Raw genomic sequence first — 24,482 nt, 5'->3', positions numbered from 1 at the left:
GAATGTGAAGGACCTCTTCAAGGAAAACTATAAACCACTGCTCAAGGAAATCTGAAAGGGCACAAACAGATGGAGAAAGATTTCATGCTCATGGTTAGGAAGAATCAATATCGTGAAAATGGCCATGCTGTCCAAAGTAATTTATAGATGCAATGCTATCCCCATCAAACTACCATTGATCTTCTTCATAGAACTGGCAAAAACCACCTTAAATTTCATATGGAACCATAAAAGAGCCTGTATAACTAAGAAAATACTAAGAAAAAAGAACAAAGCTGGAGGCATCATGCTACCTGACTTCAAACTATGCTACAAGTCCACAGTAATCAAAACAGCATGGTACTGGCCCCAAAACAGAGATGTAGACCAATGGAACACAACAGAGGCCTCAGAAGTAATGCCACACATCTACAACCATCTTATCTTTGACAGTCTAGACAAAAACAACCAATGGGAAAGAATTCCCTGTTTAATAAATGGTATTGGGAAAACTGGCTAGCCATCTGCAGAAAGCTGAAACTGGACCTCCTCCTTATGCCTTATACAAATATTAACTCCAAATGGATTAAAGATTTAACCAAAAGACCTAACACCATAAAAACCCTAGAAGAAAACCTAGGCAATACCATTCAGGACATTGGCATAGACAAGGACTTCATGACTAAAATACCAAAAGCAATGGCAACAAAAGCCAAAATAGACAAATAGGATCTAATTAAACTCCAGAAATTCTGCACAGCAAAAGAAACTATCATTAGAGTAAGCTGGCAACCAACAGAATGGGAAAAGTTTTTGCAAGCTACCCATCTGAACAAGGGCTAATATCTACAATCTACAAAGAACTAAAACAAATGTACAAGAAAAAAACAACCCCATCAAAAACTGGGCGAAAGATATGAACAGACACTTTCCAAAAGAAGGCACAAGTATATGAAAAAATGCTCATAATCACTGGTCCTTAGAGAAATGCAAATCAAAACCACATTGAGATGCCATCTCACACGAGTTAGAATGGTGATCATTAAAAAATCTGGAGACAACAGATACTAGAGAGAATGTGGAGAAATAGGAACACTTTAACACTGTTGGTGGGAGTGTAAATTAGTTCAACCATTTTGGAAGACAATGTGGCAATTCCTCAAGGATCTAGAAATAGAAATACCATTTGACCCAGCAATCCCATTACTGAGTATATACCCAAAGGATTATAAATCATTCTATTATAAAGACGCATGCACACATATGTTCATTGTGGCACTGTTTACAATAGCAAAGACGTGGAACCAACCCAAATGTCCATCAAAGATAGACTGGATTAAAAAAATGTGGCACATATGCACCATGGAATACTCTACAGCCATAAAAAGGATGAGTTCATGTCTTTTGCAGGGACATGGATGAAACTGGAAACCGTCATTCTTAGCAAGCTGACACAAGAACAGAAAACCAAATGCCACATGTTCTCACTCATAAGTGGGTGATGAATAATGAGAACACAGGGATACAGGGAGGAGAACATCACGTACTGGGGTCTGTGGAGGTGTGGAGGCTGGGGAAGGATTGCAGGGGGTGGGGAGATTGGGGAGGGATAACATTAGGAAAAATACCTAATGTAGGTGATGGGGGGATGGAAGCAGCAAAGCACCATGGCATGTGTATACCTATGTAACAATCCTGCATGATCTGCCCATGTACCCCAGAACTTAAAGTAAAATAAATAAATTTTAAAAATATATTTTTAAAAAGGTCATATGTTGTTGAATAAACATAGGGTTAGGTTTTATGAACAAAGCCATTTTCCTCAGCTACCTGATGTAGACAGCAGATTTGGTAGCCCAAATGTAAGATCCAAGACCTAGTGGGAGGTGGCATATCTTGTGTGATACAATTTAGAGCCAGGATACTTAAAGCCTCTCTCTAGCTCAAATGTATCTCCCTAAATAGTCCTCCACTTTAAGCATTAGGATCAACAGCGGCTTCCAAAAAGGCCATTTTCATAAAGATGTTCTGGTTAACATGCATATATTAGAGAGCTAAAACATCAAGATGTCATTTTTTTCTTTTCTTGTATTCTCCATGTCAGTTTTAACAGAACATTCAAGGTTTTATGTACTGCATTGCTCTCAAATATATCCTTATCTATCTTCACTACTACCAGCCTGGTTCAAGCCAACATCATCTTTCATCTGGGCTTGTAACAGCCTCCCTACTGGTTTTCTTACAACCAGTTTTGCCCCTCAAAATCTGCTGTACTCTGCGAAGTAGCCAAAGAAAAAAGTGTTTAGAAAATGTGAATCAGATCATGTAGTTCTTCTACTTAAAATCCTCCAATGTCTAACCCTTGGACTCAGAATAAAATTCAAATTGCTCACCCTTGCATTAAATGCAAGACATTCTTTTTATAGCCCTTTTCATGCTCAGTTCCCTTTCATTCGTACATTACCTTCCCCTCCTACTCAATAAATCTGAAGAAGTCATTCGACCTACACACACACACACACACACACACACACACACACAGAGACATGTACACATGTGTGCAATTGACACCCCTTTCCCATTGCTATTCCTTCATAACAATTACCACTATGTGAAATTTCAGCACTCCAAGCATTCAGCCCTCTGTCCTGAAGATGTTGTTCCTTTACCCTGTTTAGCTGTCACACTCAGGTGCAGACTTAGAGAAGGAATCATTATATTTCCTTCATGACTGACTCATAGATTCACTAGCCTTTGTTCCTTTACAGTATATCATTCTATTTGGTCTATATATTATGCTGCATTCTGAACCACTACAGCAAAAAAATCAATGTTATTGGCTCCTTCTCCTCTGCCCAAATTTTTGTACTTGACTCCTCCTTGCTAATATTTAAAAATCATTAACCAAGACAAAAAATAAAAAACCCTCCATGTTACTACATCTTTCTCTTCTCATCCTTTTTGCAATGAAACTCTTTTAAGAAAGCTGACTCCTCATTACTCTGAATTCTTGCCCTCCAGGGGTGATGGAAAAGTCACGTTTTTAGAAACTGGACTTGTAAGATGCACAACTTTCACTTTGGGGAGAGCTGTGTTTCCCATTAAACTAAAAGCTCCTTGAAGACAGTGCAGTAGTATAGCATCTCTAAAGAAAATAAAAAATTGTATCACTTTAAAGAGGTTTGTACAGCATCTGACCCATTGTTTGTACTAAATATCTGTTTTCAAACACTACATTACCCATAATAAAAAGATGCAAAGGGTTAATATTTTTAGAAGGCATTTCAATTTTTGAGTTACTCAAGTTCTTTTCAAAGCAGAAGAGTAAAAAAAGAAAATTCTAACCATGTTACCACCTGTGGGCTTTTTTTTTTTTTTTGTTTGTTTGTTTTTTTGAGACAGAGTCTTGCTCTGTTGCCTAGGCTGGAGTGCAGTGGCACTGTCTTGGTTCACTGCAACCTCCACTTCCTGGGTTTAAGTGAGTCTCCTGACTCAACCTCCTGAGTTGCTGGGACTACAGGTGCATGCCACCACGCCCGGCTAATTTCTGTATTTTTAGTAGAGACAGGGTTTCAGTATGTTGGCCAGGCTGGTCTCAAACTCCTGACCTCAGGTGATCCACCCGCTTCGGCCTCCCAAAGTGCTGGGATTACAGGCGTGGGCCACTGTGAACCAGCTACCTTTTTTTTTTTTTTTTTGTGATTACTCAGAGAAAGTTGTATCTCTTTGAGTATACAGTAGGTCTTATTAGTATTTAATCAAATGATTTCAAGTATGCATTCTAGGCAGAGAGTGACAGAGAGAAATAAAGCAAGTGACTTTCCTTCATTCTTCTTTATCTATCTTGGTTGCTATTGTACTCCTACAGCCAAACCCAATATGTGATATGTGACTGGCATCCAAGATACGTGAAATAAATGAATGAATGCATGCAGCGAATGCACAACAGAGCATTCCAAGCCAGGTTTTTCTGATTAAAGGCCCATATCCCACAACTAAACTGTATTGACTTCCCTCATCCATCTGAGTGAGTATGGTAGTGTTCTCTGGTGCCACTTTTTGATCCTTGCTGTATACCCTCCTCAACTGCCATTATCTATGTTTTGCTTCTGTCACCAAGTATCTACCTCAGTGCAAGGTCATTCCTTGTATAGCATTATATATGAGCCTCAGAGCACAAATAAAATTATTATGCTTGTTGGTGTCTATCAATTGTTGTGTGCAATTAAGAAATCCATTTTATAAATAAGGATCTTCATTTATAGAGAGGTTCAAAGTTATGCCCAGCAGCACACAATTAATGGTAGAGTTGGTTCTAGAACCTAATTGACATGGTCCCCTCACATTTTTTATGAATAAGATGGGTTACAAATGAATAAATAATGTATCTTCTGCCTCCCAGTCAACATTCTAATACCACAGTGGCTGGCAAAATCAACCACTTGGATTCTTTAGCCCAATCTCATTTTATCGTCTAGTTCTAGCAAGATCTGAGATGAAGGAATGTGAGCAGTCTAATGAACTTAGAAATTTGCTTTCCTCACCTTTTACTGAGTCCTGTCATTTTATTTGCTATCCAAGAATGCAAAGTATTTATTTAACCGTAAAGTGCCAAGCAATCTGACATCTCCCAGTTAAAACAAAGTCATCTCAAATACAGATGGATGCATATCATTTTGCAAGCTATCTTTGTTTTTCAGAGCTGCTGCCTCAAACTTTCTGCAATAAGATGCCCCCTCAGACTCCCTTCAGCCCTTCACCCCTGGCACTGGCTTTCCTTGAAAACATATAATCTTGTCTACCTGCATTTTTTTTGTATGTTTAGGCTCCAGCAAAGATTCCATTATGAAAATGACAGAACTGCCAGAAAGAATTATGACTTCACTGCTTAACAAGCTGTGAATTCACTGTGGAGGTAGCAAGGCAGAGAAGCAAAGAAACAGGAGGAAAAATTTACATGACGGGAAACTCGCCTTGGGCTTTGCACTTCTGCAAGTTGAGAATGGTTTTCCCAGCCTTTCAGGATTTACATGTTTGCTCCACCACAAACTACTCAAGTTTCTTTCCACAGTACAGGGCAGGATTTTTGCCTTTTATCTAAAATTGATGAAGTTGATGATAATGATAGCTTGCATTTATTGAGCGATTAATAGGTACTAATAGTAGGCTAAGCATTTGTGCATATTATTTTATTCAATACTCACAACTTCTCTATATCATACTCCCATTTAAATCCTTTAAAAATGTCCCGTTGGCTTTAGGATAAAGTCCAAATGTTTTAACCTAGTTTATGAGACCGTCTAAGATTCTACAAACTTTTGCCTCTCCCTCAACCTCATCTAATACCACTCTGCCCCTTTCTGGAATGGTCTGGTCTCTTCTAGATTTTTGGTTCTTCCTGTGTTTATACTTTGTCTTGTCTATAGTCCTTAAATATATCCCCTTGTAACCACATTTCTCCCACTCTTCACGTGATTATCTCGTATCTCCCTTTAAGACCTAAATATTTTTTCTTAGAGAGGCTACCTGCAACTCCCTGAGCTAATTAAGTTTTCCTGTTGTTTGCTTCCATGGTTCGCTCATGGTTAAAAAAGAGGAAAAACTCTTTTGTAACTCAATACTTGAAATGACGATTTAAATATGCAAATTTGCTGCTAGATTTAACCTCTACAACAGCTGACACCATGTCTTCTAATTCATAGTTGTTTCACTAGCCTCTAGCTGAATGCCTGACACATGAGTAGTTTGAATAAATAATTGGAAATCAATTATATGCAAAATCTATATATGAATGTTCCCATTTCTTAGATGAGGAAACAAGAAGAGCTAAATAACACACCCAAAGACATAGCATATGGTGAAGCCAAGCTTTGACTCAAAGACTGATGTCAAAACCCATGTTCACAATCGCTCCATAGTACTGTCTTCTCAAAATTCTCTCCAGCTATCAGAGGGAAAAATAAAGACTATTTCTATAGGAGATTTGTCTTAGAGAAAAATCTAGTAGAAAAAGCTTCCAGGATTCAGGGTGGTGATCCTTCTCACATCTGATTTCACAGCTACATAAAATAAGCTAGGGTGATTTAATATCTTTTCGCACCCTGGGCACGATGGCATACTTCCCCAAAACCTGGTTTCTGCTTTCAACTATAGGTGGTAGTGGATAACAGGCAACCTGTAGCTATAGCTGTTAGTCCTTCCTACAGATCTACATGCAAAAGAGAAAGTGAGTTTCTCACATTCAGAGAGAGAGGTTGCCCAGGCAACAAAGATAAAGCCAGAGCAACAGACCACTCAGTTGAGACAGGCTCTGTCTTCCACACATTCTCCCATACCAGTGCCCACTTCTGTGGGGCAGCAGATGACTGTCTTCATACACCCTTTGAAGGGGGTGCCCTGAAGGACTCATCTGCCCCAACTGGACACAGTTGGCAGAGACATCTCCATGGACAGCCCAAACAATAGCTCCAGATTCTTGCTATGTAGTTGAGTGTTTAATGTTTAATCTGTAGACTATGCCAGAATAGCAGCTCTACAGATGAAAAGCTCAGTAGTTGTCAATTTTGTGACTTGTAATAAGAAAAAACGCTGAGCAATGAATTATACATTTATTTAGAAAATTAAATTAAACAGTTTGCATATCATGGCAGCCACTGATATAGCTCTGCCTCTTAATAGCTATGTAACTTTTTTTAAGTTACTTAACATCTCAATCATGAATTTGCTCATCTAAAAAATGGGCTTACAGACACAAGTAATTACCAAAGATATCTTTGTGAGAAGTAAGAAAACGAAGATAAAGTGCATAATGTGTGGCACATAATCAGCCCTTAAGTGAAGTTTATAGGAATTATTTTTGTTTCTGAAAAGGTGGCTGGGCAGAAAAGATGAACACTCTCTTCCTTTAAGTCTGTTTGCTACTTTAAATTTAGTGGCAAAAGCAAGCTGCCTTATAGTTGCTCCTGTAATAACCAGCAACATGGGCTCTACACCCTGCCTGGCATAGGCTGTCTTTGCTGTGCACTATAAAGCCTTTACCAGGCTCAATACAGTGTGAGGCACACAGTGGGTGCTCAAGAAATGCTTGTTGAAGCTGTCAACCATGCTCTGTGCAGGCAGTTTAAAGCACAGTGGGCATCTGGATCTTTAAAGGAAATGGTACCGTCCTAAGTGTCATTAAATGAGTTCTTCAGGGAGGGCAGTAACAGTGTGCCATCTGATTGCTTTGTTCAGAAGTTCTTTCTGACTGAGTTAACCTACTACAGATGCTGTTCTTTGCTACATAACCTCATGACTGCCAGTCCTTGCTAGGAAGTGGCTTTTCACGATGGCTTGCTGGTATGTGTGTACATGGGAGGAAGAGGCTGGGTATAGGCGGAAAGAGCCCCAGAACAGAATCAAGCTCCTGCCAACCTGCTCCCAGCCTCCAGCACACTGTTGTGTCCTTTTATGCTGTGTATGTTTATTTTGTAGGGGAGTGGGTGGGTACAACTGTAGTACCCCCTGCCTTTGTAAAACAGGTCCAAATCTCATAGAATTCTATTAGAAAATCATTCTGCAACATATCTTAATTTTCTGAAAGTATTTTATCTTTTGACCACCAAAACCTCTTTGGAAAGAATTAAAATGAAAAAATGTGTCAATGAGTACATCTCTAAATTAAACCATTTCGGCCTGAACAGACCAAATTAGCTTTTTCTGCAGTACAGAGTACAGTATGTTGGCTCTGGTCTTTGTTCTTCAGTGAAAGATTTCAGAGGGGAAAACTATTCCAGAGTGAATAACCTCCAAATGTTAATCTTGCAAAACTAATACTAGTGACTCATTAATACTTGTAAATCATCTAGATTTTGCTATTTCGAAAAACAAACCCCAGGAAGTGCTAATAAAAGATACCATGTCTTATTAACGTTCATATAATAATTACCAAGATCACAAATCCGTCTGTTAAGTAGTCAGCAAACAAGACAAATGACTGTGCTCAGCTGAACAGATTATCAAATGCCTTTGGGAGTACACCCTAGTCGCCCCAACTAAACCGTCAATCAAGCGGCTACTCCTTTTGCCACACGGACAGGCAACAACAATTTCATCTCCCATGTGAGGCGGGACAGAACAGTGGAGACATCCAGCAACTCGCCTTCCCTAGAGCTCACGTGCTTATGCAAGTGTCAGCAATCCTCATGTATCTTTCTCTGACAACCTTTGTACTGACACTTAAGATTTCATTTCTTAGAAAGACATGAGAAAAGACTCAAAAGATGTCACCTAAAGTTAAACATAATCCCACTAGCTTCTGCATGTAAAATGTATAGTGGTGAGGCTCCTCAACTCTCAACATGGAGAAGACATTTCATCTTCCTGTGAACTTCCATATCAGTTCATCTCTACTTCTCTTCTGACACTCATTAACTGTACACATTCCACACGTCCTCCCCTATCAAGACATCTTAAGAACAGAGACCATTCAGGTATAACAACTACTACTATTACTATTAATTATTATTGAGATGCCTACCATTTCTTACAAGTGTGCAAGTCACTTGGATGAGTGCATTCATTTATTTGACTTTTAATTCTTTTTGCCATTTAATATTTACCACAGCCACTTAAGGTAGGCATGTCCTCACTTTACCGTGAGGCAACTGAGGCTCAAAGAAGCTGAATGACAGAGCTGGGATTCATTCCTAGGTCTGAAAGATTCTAAGGCCTTTGCTAAATTGTATGCTAAACTGTACCTATGCTAAACTGTTCCTATCCAATATGGTGCCTAGTTCAAGGCTAAGTACATAGCAGACATTGATAAATGTTGGTAGAATGAATGAATATCTTACTATCAATTAGTTCTTGCATCCTCTTGGTAGTTAAGGTTAAACCTTTGCAGTTTCTGCTTTTCTGCTTTTTTTTTTCCAAGCATGCATGATATCAAGGATTATTGTTAGTACTGTATATCTGAAAATGTCAATAAAAGCTCCCCTTACCTTTTTTATATTTGAAAATAAACACCTCTCCAGGACTCTATCTCCTAGTTCAGAGTCTTCCAGGATGATATTCACTGTTGGACACATCTGATGGCTTTTCATTTGTATTGGTGTTACTCACATGTTGGACCGTAAATTAGATGGTAGGAGGGAGCCTAGTGTTCTCGACACCTCCTCCCCAGCTCTCTTCAACATTCTAGGCTCCACAGCACATGGGGCAGGGAGCTCAGGGTCTGGTGGCCACTGACTTCACAATAGTCAATGTTTCCTCTTGGTGGGGTAATGAGCTTTTACTAGTTTAACCCTCTCAGCACACAGCAGTCTTCCACTGTCCTGGTAACAGTACCTTTATCATATAGCCCATGTGCTTGGAGGAAGTACACCCTACTCTCAGTTCTAGAGTAGAACTCTGGGTGGTTTAAGCCCATCAACACATCCCATTGGCTTTGCTGCAGTGATTAGTTCAAATCAGAAGATTCAGTTTAGGCCAACGAGAAACAAGGAGGTGTTTGCTGCGGCTTCTGGAAAAAAAATGCTTCCTGGCTCAGAGAACTGTGAGGGAAGAGGGTCTCTCTTCTTGTTGGACATTTATGTAGAACAAGAAAGTTCCAGAAGAGACTGGAAATAATTTTGGAAGTTTATAACAGAATCCAGTTTTAGGATTAAACGAGATGTCATAGAAAGTCAAGAAGAAAATGGAAAAAATATTACATTTGATGACATAGGTGAGGCATGTAATCAAGCCTTGCTCCAAAGCTTTGACAGTTCCAGGTTTTTCAGCTACATGAGAATCTAAATTTCTTTTTTTTTGTTTAGCCTGTTTTGAGTCAGATTTTCTCTAACCTGAAATTAAAAGATTCTCAGTATGCCTAGGTGATAACGTTGATTGTTTCATGCTCGTCCTCATATTCACTTTTCTTTTTTTTTCCAGAAAAACAAGCATGACAGAGGTCTGAAAGCACAGCGGGGACCACTTACTAGCTCATCACAAACTTGAAGCAGGCAAAATGTACCTGTCAGAGCCTAAGTATAACTGGATTGGATGATGTATGGCCATGACCTTCCACCAGAGTGCTCTCCAGTCTGTTTGACACTAGTGAACTGTGTTGCAGTCAGTTCTCTCTACGGTAGTCACAAAGCCTAATTATGAAAACATGTTGAGATCACTGTACTGTTAGATCATTGCACCACTGGCATTCCTAACAAACAGATCAGCTTAGCCCAGCACAATCCCTAGTGGGATTGTGGGAAACCCTTCTTGGGTTTCATATATATTAAACATTTTCAAATGAATTAATGAATGATAGGAGTGTAAATTAGTTCAGCCATTATTGAAGACAGTGTGGCAATCCCTCGAAGACCTAAAGACAAAAATACCATTTGACCCAGCAACCCTGTTACTGGGTGTATGCCCAAAAGAACATACATTATTCTATTATAAAGACACACACACACACATATGTTTATTGCAGCACTGTTCACAATAGTAAACACATGAAATCAACCCAGAGGCCCATCAATGATGGACTGTATGAAGAAAATGTGGTACATATACACCACGGAATACTATACAGCCATAGACAAGAAGAAATGATAGTTCGTTCCTTTGTAGGGACATAGATGGAGTTGAAGGCCATTATCCTTAACAAACAAACTAACCTTAGTTTTAATCATTTAGCTCCCACTTATGAGAACATGCTGTATTTGAACAGAAAACCACATACAGCATGTTCTCATAAGTGAAAGCTAAATGATGAAAACACATGTACTCATAGAGGGGAACAACACACACTGGGGACTTTTGGGGGATTGACAGTGGGAAGAGGGAGAGGATCAGGAAAAATAACTAATGGGTACTAGACTTAATACCTGGTGATGAAATAATCTGTACAACAAATCCGCATGACACAAGTTTACCTGTGTAACAAACTGCACTTGTGCCTGTAAACTTAAAAGTTAAAGAAAATATCAGCTGCTTAGATAATGATGTTCTTCTCTGAGACCCCCATGCCACCTTTGCTTACAAGGACAACTTCAACTGAAAAGTACAAAGTCAGCACAAATAAGGAAATTACAGGTTTCAATGCAAAACAATCTGCACCCAAGTATAACGGAAGCTGTCTCAAGTTGAGTTAACAGCTTGGATCTGGTCTGTTGGACTTGTTGTCCTGAAGGATGGGCCCATCCCAAGTACTGAAGATTTTGGATATAAGGATAAGAAAGCAGAGGACAACAGGGAGACAGCAAAGGGGCTTTATCCAGAGAGTGAGAAAATGTGATACAGTAACCTCTTGCTTTTTATTAGGGGCAGCTTCATGGATGAACAACTTGTATATTTCACACAGCACCCTGTGCTCAGAAGGGCATCCTTGTTTAGCTACTGATCTGCTTTCACCATAATGAAATTTGAAATACTTTTTCAGCAAGGGTTCATACATTTCCATTTTGCTTTGTGTCCAGAATCATGTAGACCATCCTCCTTGTTACAGATTTTTAGTTCCCTTTTTACTAAAAAATCACACAGGAGCAAAAAGAATAACAATTCTACCAAAGACCTGCCTTAGATTTTCTGTCTTTTGTCTTTTTTGACTATCTGTTCCTCCTTGATTGCTTTCTTTGTGTTGAACAAATATTTTTAGTGTGCCATTTAAATTATCCTCTTAATGTACTATATTTTCATGTTTTTTTCTTAATAGCTGCTTTAGGATTACAATATGCATTTTAATGTATCATGATCTTCTTTTGGTTAACAGTAATTTAACTCCAGAAAATACATGAACTTTGCTCCAATATAGTGCCATTCCCTCCTCCCTCCTTTGTGCTATTACTGTCCTACTGTCCTAGACATTAAATCTATACATGTTATAAACACAACACTACAATGTTAAAATCACTGTTTCACCCAATTCTATGTCTTTTAAAGAAATTGGGAAAAGCGACAAAAAATATATTTTATGGGATCTTTTACACTAACTCACATATTAATCATTTGCAGCGCTCTTCATTTTTTCCTGTGGATTTGTGTTATCTTAGAGTACCATTTCCTGAAGGTCTTCCTTCCTTTAGTACATCTTATAAAACAGGGCTGCTTAGCAATATATTTGCTCAGTCTTTATTAATCTGAAAATGTCCTTATTTTGCCCTCATTTTTGAAGGATAGTTCTGTTAGATACAGAATTCTTCTTTGACATTATTTTCTTTCTGCACTATGGATGTGCCATTCTTCTGCCTTCTGGCATCCATGGTTTTAGATGAGAAGCCAGCTTAATTACCTAGATGCTCACCTTTCTGTGATGACTGCTATTCTTGCTGCTTTCAAGATTTTCTCTTTGGATTTGTGTTCAATAGTTTGACAATGCTGTGTTAAAGTGTGGATCTATTTGTGTTTATCCTGCTTGGGTTTCTTTCAGCTTCTTGGGTGTATAGATTAATTTTCTAAAAAATCAAATTTTGGAAGTTTTGGCCATTATTTTTTCAAATAGGGTCCCTTTCTCTTCTCTCCTTCCAACATTCCCCTGATGTTGTTGTTTCTGTGCTTAAGCTTGTCCCATAGATTTCTGAGGGTCTGTTTATTTTACTGCAGTCTGTTTTCTCACTATTCTCTAGATTGAGTAATTTCTATTGATTTATAGTTCACTGATTCCTTCTTTTCTCTCAAACCTGCTATTGAACTCCCTAGTGAATTTTTTTTTAATTACAGTTATTTACTCTTTAGCTACAGAATTTTCACTTGGTATTTTTTAATAAATTCAGTATCCTTATTAAGAATCTATTTGTTGATCTCTTATTACCCCACTTTTCCTTAATTCTTTAAACATGGTTTGCTTTAGTTCTTTGGAAATATTTGCAATAGCTGCTTTGAAATCTTTGTCCACAAATATTTGGCAATACTCACAGAGTTTCTATTAACTGGTTTTCTTTTCTTGAGAATGGGCCACACTTTCTTTTCCTAAAAATGAGATATTTAAGATAACACAGTGCAACTACTCTGAATTCTGATATTTATTTCCCTTGATGGTGGTTGTTGCTAGTATTTTGTTTGTAACTTGCCTGGACTAAATCTGTGAAATCTGTTTCCCCTAGGCTAGTAATGCCTATGCTAATTTAAACTATATATACATTCCTGATTTTATTTTTAAATTTGGCTTGCTACAGGTTGCTCCTGTGTCTGTATAGCCTTAGTGCTCAGCTCATGATTGAACATCATTTATGTTCAAACACCTTAAAACACTAAAATTTCTATCCTTTGCCCTTTTTCACCTATTCCTAGGTAGAGGAGCATATACAAAGTTCAGGTTTTTTCCAAGATCCCCCGAGTCTGGTATCTGCTAGACCCGTTTGAGTATCCTATGCACAAGCATAGAGATTTTGGATTAACCAGAAGCATATAAGGGGCTTGTGTCTCTTCAGTCTCCACTGCCCATATGCACAGCCTCAGCCAGTAATGTGCTATCTCTGACCACAACTGCAACTTCAGGCTGGTGGAGCTGATGGTCTTCCCAACTCACTTCCGTCCAAGATTATCATTTCTACTGGCAACTTTGCTTGGTGTCTGCACCGCCCAGCTCTTCAAACTGGTTGAGTCTCCTTCAACATCTACAGAGAAGCTACTGGTCATCATGGCTTGCTGTACCTTGGCAGAACCTATAGGCTGGGCTGAGATGGATGGGAGGAGCCCTAGTCAGAACATCTCAGATTCCCACTGTTCCTGAGTGATGTCCCATGGTTTTTAAAGGACAAACACTTCTCAGGTTGTTGTATGCCTTTGGTTGATTTCCAGAGCCCAAATAGTTGAAGTTTCCAACTTTTCTCAGTTCTATCATTGCATTTTGGGAAGACGATTTACCCGACTTCCTTTTAGCCAGAGTCATAGCTAAAAGTCCACTCTTTGCCTTGGGTTTTGACTTTTCTTTCTCTTCTTCCTTCATTGTTCCCTTTCATACACTTAAATCCAACACATGCTAGTGGCTCTAGAGCAATAAAATCTTTCTTGCATATGTAAGATAATTTCAGCAACAGATCATATAGTATTTTTTTTTTTTTTTTTGAGTCGGAGTTTCGCTCTTGTTGCCCAGGCTGGAGTGCAATGGCGCGATCTTGGCTCACCGCAACCTCCGCCTCCTGGGTTCAGGCAATTCTCCTGCCTCAGCCTCCTGAGTAGCTGGGATTACAGGCACGCGCCACCATGCCCAGCTAATTTTTTGTAGTTTTAGTAGAGACGGGGTTTCACCATTTTGACCAGGATGGTCTCGACCTCATGATCCACCCGCCTCGGCCTCCCAAAGTGCTGGGATTACAGGCGTGAGCCACCGCGCCCGGCCATATAGTATTTTTAATAGAAATCAGACAGATTAATTTGCAGCAAGTCGAAAGCATTCAATGAACTCTCTAAACACCACTTGCCATCTATCCTTAAGCTTGTGGCTATTCCTGCAGACAAAGAGCGGTGGATATCTGATGCTGCCCCATGCTATCACTCTTGTCACACCTCTATCACACATTACTAAATGATTGTGACTTTCTTCACCATTAAACCTAGGCATGGTCTCAGAACCTTCCACAGACAGAACTCCAGGCAGCCATTATGTGGTTCAGAAGATGAGATCTCATAGCCATACCTTCTTCAAGTTCCCAAAGCCGAAATGTAAAATTCATCACACTATCTGCTGTGCTTCCACATATTGGTCAAGGCTTGGGATTGGTTTCCTGAGGAACATGTCTTTTTTTACTTGTGCCTCAAGCACAGCTCCTGTGACGGCTTTTCTTTTGAACCGTTGCACTTATTCCTTTGGTGATTTCATCCAGTTTCATGATTTTAAATCCCATCTATTTATTGGCCCTTTTCAGGTTTATATTTTTTAGATCAAATCTCTCCCCCAAACTCCAACTCTATATGCCATCTCCACTTGGAAATCTGAAGGACACCTCTAAGTCACCATACCCCACACTGAACTGTTTTGAATATGGTGAGGAAACTGAACTGAACTGAACTGAACTGAAGCGGGAGAATTGACCAGCCTGTTTTGAATAGGCTTCCCAGATCAAGGTGGTAATCTTTTCTCCCCACCATCCACAAGAAGGGGAGTGGGATTAGGTGGACATGAATTGTCAACTCAGAGGATAAGAAAATATGAATTAAAAATGCAAAAGAAGAGGTTTGTACTGGGATTCATTGACACTGTGGTTTCTCCCGAACCCCGATGCTCTTATTCTTGTTGAAGCCCAAACTCATTTCTCTTTGTTGATATTAGAATTTTATGTCTAAAATTTCTTTTTTTATGTATTCTTACCCCCCTTTCTCTTTTTGGAATGCAGAAATCAGTCTCTTGGCTATAGCTAAACATCCAGGAGAATGCTCAGCAAATACCACATGCTATTATTACTTTTAACTTGCAAAAGTTTAGTTGTTTACCGTATTATCATTAAGTCTTTTCCAGACATAAAGCACTCCTCACATGTCCAGTGAATGTAAATTCTCACTGGTGTTCATTTGACCTTGCCAAACTAGCCTGAACATTCTGTCCACTATTGTGCAACGGATAATTTTTTTTTAGTGCTCTTCTCAATGACTATAGTTGAAAGGAGGAGACAGTGATATCTCTGTAACCCAAGCCAGAGCTTCTGCAATAATACATTGGCAAGTAACAATGTGATGAAAATGTTTTATGTGGGCATGCTTTTGTTTCCCATCTTAGTGTTTCTGAGAGCAGATCCAGCCTGCTCATTATTCTCCTGCTACACAATGGGAAATGGAGGTAAGAAGATTGCTGACCGCCCTGCAGGTTTGAGACAACATTTCTTAAGAATGCTAGCTCACAACAGGCCTCCTTGGAAATGTCCAGAAACAGCACCCTCTCTCAATAATCTCTGCTTTCTAAACGGGCAGTGCTTTTTTGATCAACTGAACTGAAGTCAAGGGTACCTATAGTACCAATTCAAAGATTCAGGGGTCGATTGTTTGCCTATAGAGATTTACTCAGATGTCACCTTCCTTCTTTCTTGGTTTTTAAGGCATTTCATTATTCCTAGCTACTCTAGCCAAGGGTAAACAAGAGGTACTGTGAGGAAAATTTAGGCCACTTTTGGCTTCTTATTAGCAGGTATGGGGAAAACCTGGGAGTAACCTGGGTAAATAGTAGAAAGGACTGAAATTGTCCAAAGTGAGGTTTGAGAAATATCTATGGGTTCTAATTAGCCCCACGTTAGCTTATTCTTTCCATATCATAGTTTATAGTGAGTTGACTTTAAACAGAAAACACCTCTTAATTCTCTTAACAGCTAATAAAGAAATTACTTTCCTATATAATTTAGAAGACTAATTTAGAAGATAATTGTGTGTCAGTGCACGCATGGGTATATGTGTGTATACATGCACATGTGTAAGTGAATGGATAAATCCAGACATTTTTCCCCCAACCTCCAGCAGCAAATCCATGTCTGGTCATCAGAAATAATATGTGATGTTTTCTATCATTCTTCCTGAAGCACCAGGAGAATTTCAAACTCTGAACCTTCCTTAGTACGTTTGAACTGAATTGTTTATATTGGCCCACTTATTTGTTAACTATTCACAACACATCACTCCTTTTTGTTTGTTTGTTTTCCTTAAATTAGGTCAAAATCATCTCCAGGGAACTGGGATTCTCAAATTCAAGGCCTATTGTATTCTAGGGTTTATCAAGTTATCAGCCTGTCCCTCAGCTTTTTATCCTGGTTTTAAGGGATGATCTGAATTACCTGAAATATTAAATTGATATGGTTTGGCTGTGTCCTCACCCAAATCTCATCTTGAATGGTAGTTCCCATAATTCCCACATGTCACAGGAGGGGCCCAGTGGGAGGTAATTGACTCATAGTTGTGGTTACCCCAATACTGCTGTTCTGGTGATAGTGAGTGAGTTCTCAGGAGATCTCATGATTTCAAAAGGAGCTTTTCCCCCTTCTACTTGGCACTTTTTCTTGTCTGCTACCATGTAAGACATGCCTTTGCTTCTCCTTTGCCCTCTGCCATGACTGTGAGGCTTCTGTCCCCAGCCATGTGGAACTGTGAGTCCAGTAAACCTCTTTCCTGTATAAATTACCTAGTCTTGGGTATGTCTTTATTAGCAGCATGAGAACAGACTAATATACAGATCTTCGGACAATAGATTTCATGAAGAGACTGAAGAGTCTAGTGGCCCAGGTGGCTGAATCTTCTCCCAGCTGAGTTCTTCTTTATATACATCCCATTTGTGACGTATATAAAGATATATACCTTCATGATAAATAAGGTCACAGAGCAGAGAAAAAAGGAAAACTAACCACCTAGTATATGCAGAGAGATACCAAATGCTGCAGTAGATCAAAAAGACTTCCTTGAGCAAGGGGCAGGAGGAGAAAGCCATATCCAGCAGAGATAATCCAGATGTGAAGGTATCAAAGAATCCTTGAGAATCTGGAAAGACAGCCTAGAAAACAGTGTTTCTTCACCTGTAACAGCACTAAGTATGCTAAAATATCCACGTGAGAATTATATTATTTGCTGTTTTAATTAAAGCTGATTGTATTCTACCTTGGAATTGTAACTAATTCTGTTTGCTCTTTAAGAAATTCTTATTTTTTTTTTTTAATATCCTTTGCTTCAGCAGCTGAGATTTCAAGTAAGAGAGATCGGAAAATAATCCCATGTGTTTCCAGTTGGATGAATTGTTTGCTTGTAAAGTTATTTCCTAAGATTTTTTTTTCAATTAACATATTGGATCCTTGAGGAGTACCCTGGATAAATGCCCAAGTTGCTCTTTGGTTAAATAGAATAGCACAAAGTCTGTATCCAGGAAACCCAATTCTCTGATTGCAGAGTGGGTCAAAGCTGTACCTTAATTATTTCTTTTAAAAGTCAAAAGATTTTAAAAATGATTATTAGGGAGTTTTTCTTCCCATTCTCTCTCAGATAAGTATTTTGGCTATGGTGCCTGATGGTTGAGAAAAAAAAAAAAAAAAAAAAAAAAACCAAGAGAAAAAATAAAACCTATTATCAACCACATTTGGGAACCATTAAGAACCACCTAACTTTATTCTGAAATTTCTGCTTCAGGGAGATTACCAAGCATCCAGAGAGAAACAAAATGAGATCCATTTAAGAATATGTGACCTATTGTGACAAATGGAAGTTCTGAGGTGCCCTGGAATCAGAAGAGGTAAATTTTCACAAGCCAAAAAAAAAAAAAAAAAAAGCATATGTTGGGTGCCTGGGGAGGCTTTGGCCTCAACGAATATACCTGTAACTTTTCTATGGCTGTAGCTTAAAATTTGAAACTAAATATTTGAAAGTTGTATGCAATTGCCTCAAAGTTGAAAGGGAAATCAGAGGACAAACAGTTTTTTTTTTTAATTGAAAGGCGTTGCTGTGGCGAACCAGGACTATTACTCTAAAAACAAAGCACATTCTTCCAGATCACCGATTGATAATGTCTGTAAATAGGTAGGGGTAATCTGAATCTAATATGGAAAAGATAAATTTGCCTTTGGTATGAAAAAATAGATGGGAAATTATCACTCTTCTACTGCAAAGTATTCTTACTCCACCAGTTACCATTGATTCATTTATGCATTTATTTATTCTCCCTATTAGGTATTGAACTTATATTCATTTCTAGGCATTGAAGATAAAACAGTAAATCAGACAGACTTAGATCAGTCCTCAAAGTACTTAAAGTCTATCTGTGCCTCTCAAAATTCATGTGTTGAAATCCTAACCCCCAAGGTGATGGAATCAGGAGGTGCGCCTTTGGGAGGTGACTAGATCATGACGGTAGAGCCCTCACCAATGGAATTAGTGCCATTACAACATAGATTCCAGATAGACCCTCATCCCTTCCATCATGTGAGGTACAGCTAGAAGGCACTGTCTATGAGCCAGAACACAGGCTCTCACCAGACACCAAATTCACCAGCACCTTAACCTTGGACTTTCCAGCCTCCAGAACTAGGGAAAATAAATTTATGTTGTTTATAAGTTACTCAGCTTACGATATTTTATTATAGCCTCCTGAATGGACTATGACACTATCTAATGAAGAACACAGATAATGATCTAAGACATAATTGTACCATATAATCCATGCTAACATGGGGGAAGGCCAAGTAGCTCTGGGAGCACTTAGCAAGGCCACCCAGCAATATGTGGAGATGGTGATAGGCTGTCAGGAAATACATTCCCTAAAGTGGCATTTTAGCTGAGGTCTGAAAGTGTGAGCCAGGTAAAGGAGGATTGAAAGTAAAGAGGGCAAGAAAAGAGAGAAAAAAAGGTTCTTATAGTATGTTGGAGAAACTAAAAGAAGTTTGGTATGTCTTCAGTGTAAAGTTTGGGAAAGGGTGGTAGAAAACATGGCTAGAGGAGAGAGAGCAAGTCTTAAAGCTGAGCAGATTTGATACCTGGCTTCTGAGGTCTGTATAGGCTTGGAATCAGATAGAGCTTGGTTTGATTCCCAGTTCTGATCTTTCCCAGCAAGTCATGATACTTCTAAGCCTCATTTTCCTTACCTATATAGTGGGGAATATACCTATTTGATAGGATTGCTTGGAAAATTAAATGATGGAGCATATCTGTACCTGACAGATTGGAGGTATTCAATAAATAGGAGCTACAGCTATTGCTGTTACTATAGTCAAATACAATGGCATTCCAGCAAGGAATAACATATCAGGAAAGCAAGCTCTATCACCATCAGTTTAGGCATCAGCAGAGCTACACATGTTGACATTTTGGGGTGGGGTACCTTCCTGATGTGTCTCACTATCTTATTCTTTTGAGAGTTTAACCCTATCCTTTGTTTCAAGAAAGCAAAGATTTCCTACTGTAAGCAAGTGGAGTCATTTGATATAATCATTCTAGGCATTGTGCCCATCCATTATTACACTTTGTCCTGGTCACTCATGCTGCCTAAGAAGATGCCTAAATTATCATTCATTCCCCCTCTGAGTGGGCAAAAGAAGTAAATGAAATGAACTAATGCAGAGGTTGCTAATACCTATGCTGTTATCTTTTTGTTATCAGCCTTAAGACTCCTTGTAAGCAGGAAAAGAAAAAAAAAAAAAACAAAAAAAAAAAAACCCTAGACAGTTATGAAAGGATGGTTTCTCAAAAAAAAAAGACAGGTCTGTTGAGATTTTTACAGTCCTTCTGATTGCTTTTCACATCACTAGGCTCAAACAAACAGAACCTCTCTGTACAGAGAGGTGGTAGGAGGACACACACAAAGCACTAAAGCTCTCCCTGAGCCAAATGAGAAGCCTGTCATCTCATTTCTTTTAGCCCCTAAGGCTGTGGGCTTGGTTTTACTATGTGAACACTCTAACACACCTGTACTGAGACTTTGCTCCTTGCCAGGTAACTGGGGATCATAGAGATAAAGGACATACTCTATGCCCTCCCGGAGGTCCTTGGTCTGTTGTGGGAGACAAACCAGTGAGCCAGTGTTTGTTTGTTTGTTTGTTTTTCAACGCTGTCTAATGGAAAGTCCCTGTATGAAATGCTTCATATGCTTGATTAGAGTCCCCCAAACCACCCTTTGAATTAGGTAGTATAAACTTCCATTTGTGGATAAAAATAATTGATATTTTAAAGTGGTTGCTAAGCTGGGCATCGTGGCTCACGTCTGTAATCCCAGCACTTTGAGAGGCCAACGTGGGCACAACACCTGAGGCTGGGAGTTCGAGATCAGCCTGGCTAACACGGTGAAACCCCATCTCTCCTAAAAATACAAAATTAGGTGGGTGTGGTGGCATGCATCTGTAATCCCAGCCACTAGGGAGGCTGAGGCAGGAGAATCACTTGAACCTGGGAGGCAGAGGTTGGAGGGAGCCAATATCACGTGCCATTGCACTCCAGCCTGGGTGACAGAGTGAGACCCTGTCTCAAAAAAAAGTGGTTGCCATTGTGGAAGACAGTGTGGCGATTCCTCAAGGACATAGAAATAGAAATTCTATTTGACCCAGCAATCCCATTACTGGGTATATATCCAAAGGATTACAAATCGTTCTACTATAAGGACACATGCACACGAATGTTCATTGCAGCACAGTTTACAATAGCAAAGACGTGGAACCAACCCAAATGCCCATCAATGATAGACTGGACAGGGAAAATGAGGCACATACACACCATGTAGTATTACGCAGCCATCAAAAACGATGAATTCGTGTCCTTTGTAGGGACATGGATGAACCTGGAAGCCATCATTCTCAGCAAACTGACACAGGAGCAGAAAACCAAACACTGCATGTTCTCACTCATAGACGGGTGTTGAACAATGAGAACACATGGACACAGGGAGGGGAGCACTACACACTAGGGTCTGTTGGGGGGAAATAGGGGAGGGACAGCGGGGGGTGGGGAGTTGGAGGGGGATGGCATGGGGAGAAATGCCAGATATAGGTGAGGGGGAGGAAGGCAGCAAAGCACACTGCCATGTGTATACCTATGCAACAATCTTGCATGTTCTTCACATGTACCCCCAAACCTAAAATGCAATAATAAAAAAAAAGTACATTTAGAAAAAAAAAAAGTGGTTACTAGTAACTTCCCCAAAGATAGGTAGTGAGTAGCAGAGCTGGGATAGGGCTGGGGCCATCTTGCTTTGCACTTTATGTCATGCCACCTCCTCATTCCTCACAGTCTGTCAGTGGGTTACTCTGATATGTGGTATTAAGGGGTTACTTACGTACTAAGTACTGTGGAAGAAATGTAGGACCATAGAACACAGGTGCTTTTGACAGAAGGCAGAGAAGGAGGAAGATGGAGTCAGAGCAGCTTGCCAAGGGAGGTGGCCTCTGCTCTGAGGTTTGAAGGCTGAGCAGGGGTTGCCATGTGAAAGTGTGAGGAAAGGAGACATCCTTTGAGCTAGAGTGAGCCACAGTCACACCTTCATGGAGGCTTAGAGAACAGGATGTCTTCAAGGAGCTGCAGGTCACTTGGTACAGCTCCTGGTTATCTGCGACAGCAGAGGGAAAGTGTGTGACAGATGATCTGAAATTTATGTCTGTTTGGCTTCTGCATGTATAATGTTTTTATTTATTTATATCCTGCCTTGTTCCACAAAGGTTTCGAGGAAAAATTTATTATATGTTTTTTATGCAGTGACCTTCCTAATTAAGTTTTTCTCAGCACTGTCATGTTCATCTTTGTATTCCCTGAGCCATATGCAGAGAGACTTGAATAAAAGTTGAATTGAATTTACATACTTTGAGCAGTCTGTAAGCAGTTAGCAAGGGCAACTGGTCCCAGAAGCTTGTGGGTGGAAAGGAAAAATTTTACTGGGCCAAAATGTAAAATTGCTTAGGTTGAGGTACCGTATTTCACAGAATCTAACATACTATTGATGATAGGGTATGCTGTTATTAATACCTGAAGTGCTATTAAAAAAGAAAAAATCCTGTTCATTAAATTACAACACAGTATAAACTCACCATCTATTGTAAGATGTACTCTAATTTCAAATATATTAAATGTGAAAAAAATGTGTTTTTAAAGAGAAAATGCATGGTGATAGTATTACCCCCCACCCCAAATAGTCAGAAATTCTAAAAAGTACTGATACTCTGGTTGACAGTGAGAGAAAATGAAAACTCCTACTCCTTCCTGGAAGGCAATTTGCCAACAACCTAAGCCCAAAAGAGTCTGCAAGCTCTTTGATCCAGCAATTATATCTCCAGGAATTGAGCCTAAGGAAATATGCATAAAACTTTATGTCATCCCAGAATTGTCAATAGTAGCAGAAAATAAGGAATAAACTAAAATCTTCATTGCATACATGATGTTAGAGTTTTACAATAGATTACAACAGATTAAAATGATGCCAAAGCTTTGTGCAGTGGCAATATCATAGCCAGTGAAGTTTATCTGTGGTGCAATTATTGCTAAGTGAAAATTTTCCCAATATCCCGCCATGATGACTTGAAATAAAATGATGCTAAAGAAATATTTAAGTGAAAAAAATATATTGCATTTTAAAAATCAGGTAATAAAATATTTGTTATAAAATAAAACTACGCCTGTGAGAAAATATATTTACATTTCATGTTGACATGGAAATTTAAATCTTGAATGACATATATCAAAATGTTGACCGAGATTTCCTGGATGAAACAATTGTAGTTGATCATTTTATGTTCTAATTTTTCAAAAATTGGAAAACTACTAGTTAGATATAGACCTTTATTTTATTATTATTATTATTATTTTTTGAGACAGAGTCTTGCTCTGTCACCCAGGTTGGAGTGCACTGGCTCCATCTCGGTTCACTGCAACCTCCGCCTCCCAGGCTCAATCAATTCTCCTGCCTCAGCCTCCAGCCTCCTGAGTAACTGGGACTACAGTTGCACACCGCCATGCCTGGCTAAGTTTTTCTATTTTAGTAAAGACGAGGTTTCACCATGTGGACCATGCTGGTCTTGAACCCCTGAGCTCAGGCTAGGCCTTTAAGTAGACAATACACATGTGAATATTGGAAAGCTAACTCCCTTGTCTTAGACACTTTATTTTTTATGAAAAAGGCTCCCGAATCTTTCCTGTTTCATAAATGATTCTGTCCAGGTTCCAGGTGGTTCCAACTGAGGCCCTGGTTAAAAGGGTATGAAAAGATTATTTGATTCCCAATTGGAAATACAGCTTTATCACCTAGAGTTTTCCCTCAAAAGTTGACACCTAAAAGGAGAAAATAAATACTACTACCTTAGGGAGCCAAAGGGTCTGGGGGATGAGGTCTTTATGATGTAATCTTAGCCTGAGGCAAACTGTGGGACCCTGAGCACATGTAAGTCAAGTTCTAGGTCCTGCGAGTGGGAAAGAGGGTGATGAGCAGAAGTCAAACTTAGGCTTCAACTTTTGCCATGGCTTGAATGGTAAGTCCTCATCTCTAAGAACCACACTGCTACAAATTCACAGCTTTTGTTTTGTAAGTCATTTATAATTCTTCTTAAATGTTTTTTCTAAAAGACAAGTTTTTTGGTGGCCGAGACTCCACTTTAAGGGGAAAATGCAACACTGACCGTATCTATTTATGAGGTGAACTGGACTTTCTACTTTGTACAGGAAATATTTTTGAATGGCCAAACATAGAATTCCTGCTTGAATAGGAAAGATTGTAACTGTGTATTCGGTATTTGTATTTTTTCCCCAAATTAGTGAGTTGCCTTTTTGACATTTTTTCAATGTAGTTTTATATTTATTTCTAGCTTGATTTTAAAAAATAAGCTGTTCTTATACTTCCCAACATATATACCTAACTATTCCTTAATTTAAATCTCAGTTCACGTACAAGTTTTATTTTGCAATGAAGTTTTATTTACATGTTTATAGAGCTTGGTTTATCATTGCTTTTTGTCAGCTCTGCAAGGTTTGAGCCATTTGTAATCTTTGAATGTTTACATAGTATCTATCTATCTACATGTATTTTTTATATAATATATGGCAGTTGTCACCTCAAAGGGTAAAACAAAGATTTCAAGTGACACGGACGTCTAGGTCAAGAAGAGGAGTTGGCA

General features: G+C 39.1%; 1 protein-coding gene, 1 long non-coding RNA gene and 1 other non-coding gene across 13 annotated transcripts in view; 1 reads left to right on the top strand and 2 right to left on the bottom strand.

The window, feature by feature from the left end:
- Positions 1-24,482, bottom strand: part of PPP2R2B (protein phosphatase 2 regulatory subunit Bbeta) — a 504,947-nt gene that overhangs the window by 339,746 nt on the left and 140,719 nt on the right. The window lies entirely within an intron of this gene.
- LOC116531513 lies at positions 12,072-21,414 on the bottom strand. The gene is made up of 3 exons (XR_004260464.1): positions 21,403-21,414; positions 18,225-18,228; positions 12,072-12,551 (listed from the first exon to the last, which is right to left on the bottom strand). It is a non-coding gene; the product is annotated as an uncharacterized LOC116531513 (long non-coding RNA).
- LOC116531688 lies at positions 22,800-22,941 on the top strand. The gene has a single exon (XR_004260520.1). It is a non-coding gene; the product is annotated as a U4 spliceosomal RNA (small nuclear RNA).

The sequence above is a fragment of the Sapajus apella genome, unplaced genomic scaffold, assembly GCF_009761245.1.
Source record: "Sapajus apella isolate SASKATOON/1434 unplaced genomic scaffold, GSC_monkey_1.0 scaffold71, whole genome shotgun sequence".
Classification (NCBI taxonomy): domain Eukaryota; kingdom Metazoa; phylum Chordata; class Mammalia; order Primates; family Cebidae; genus Sapajus; species Sapajus apella.
This window is presented reverse-complemented; position numbering and strand designations above follow the sequence as displayed.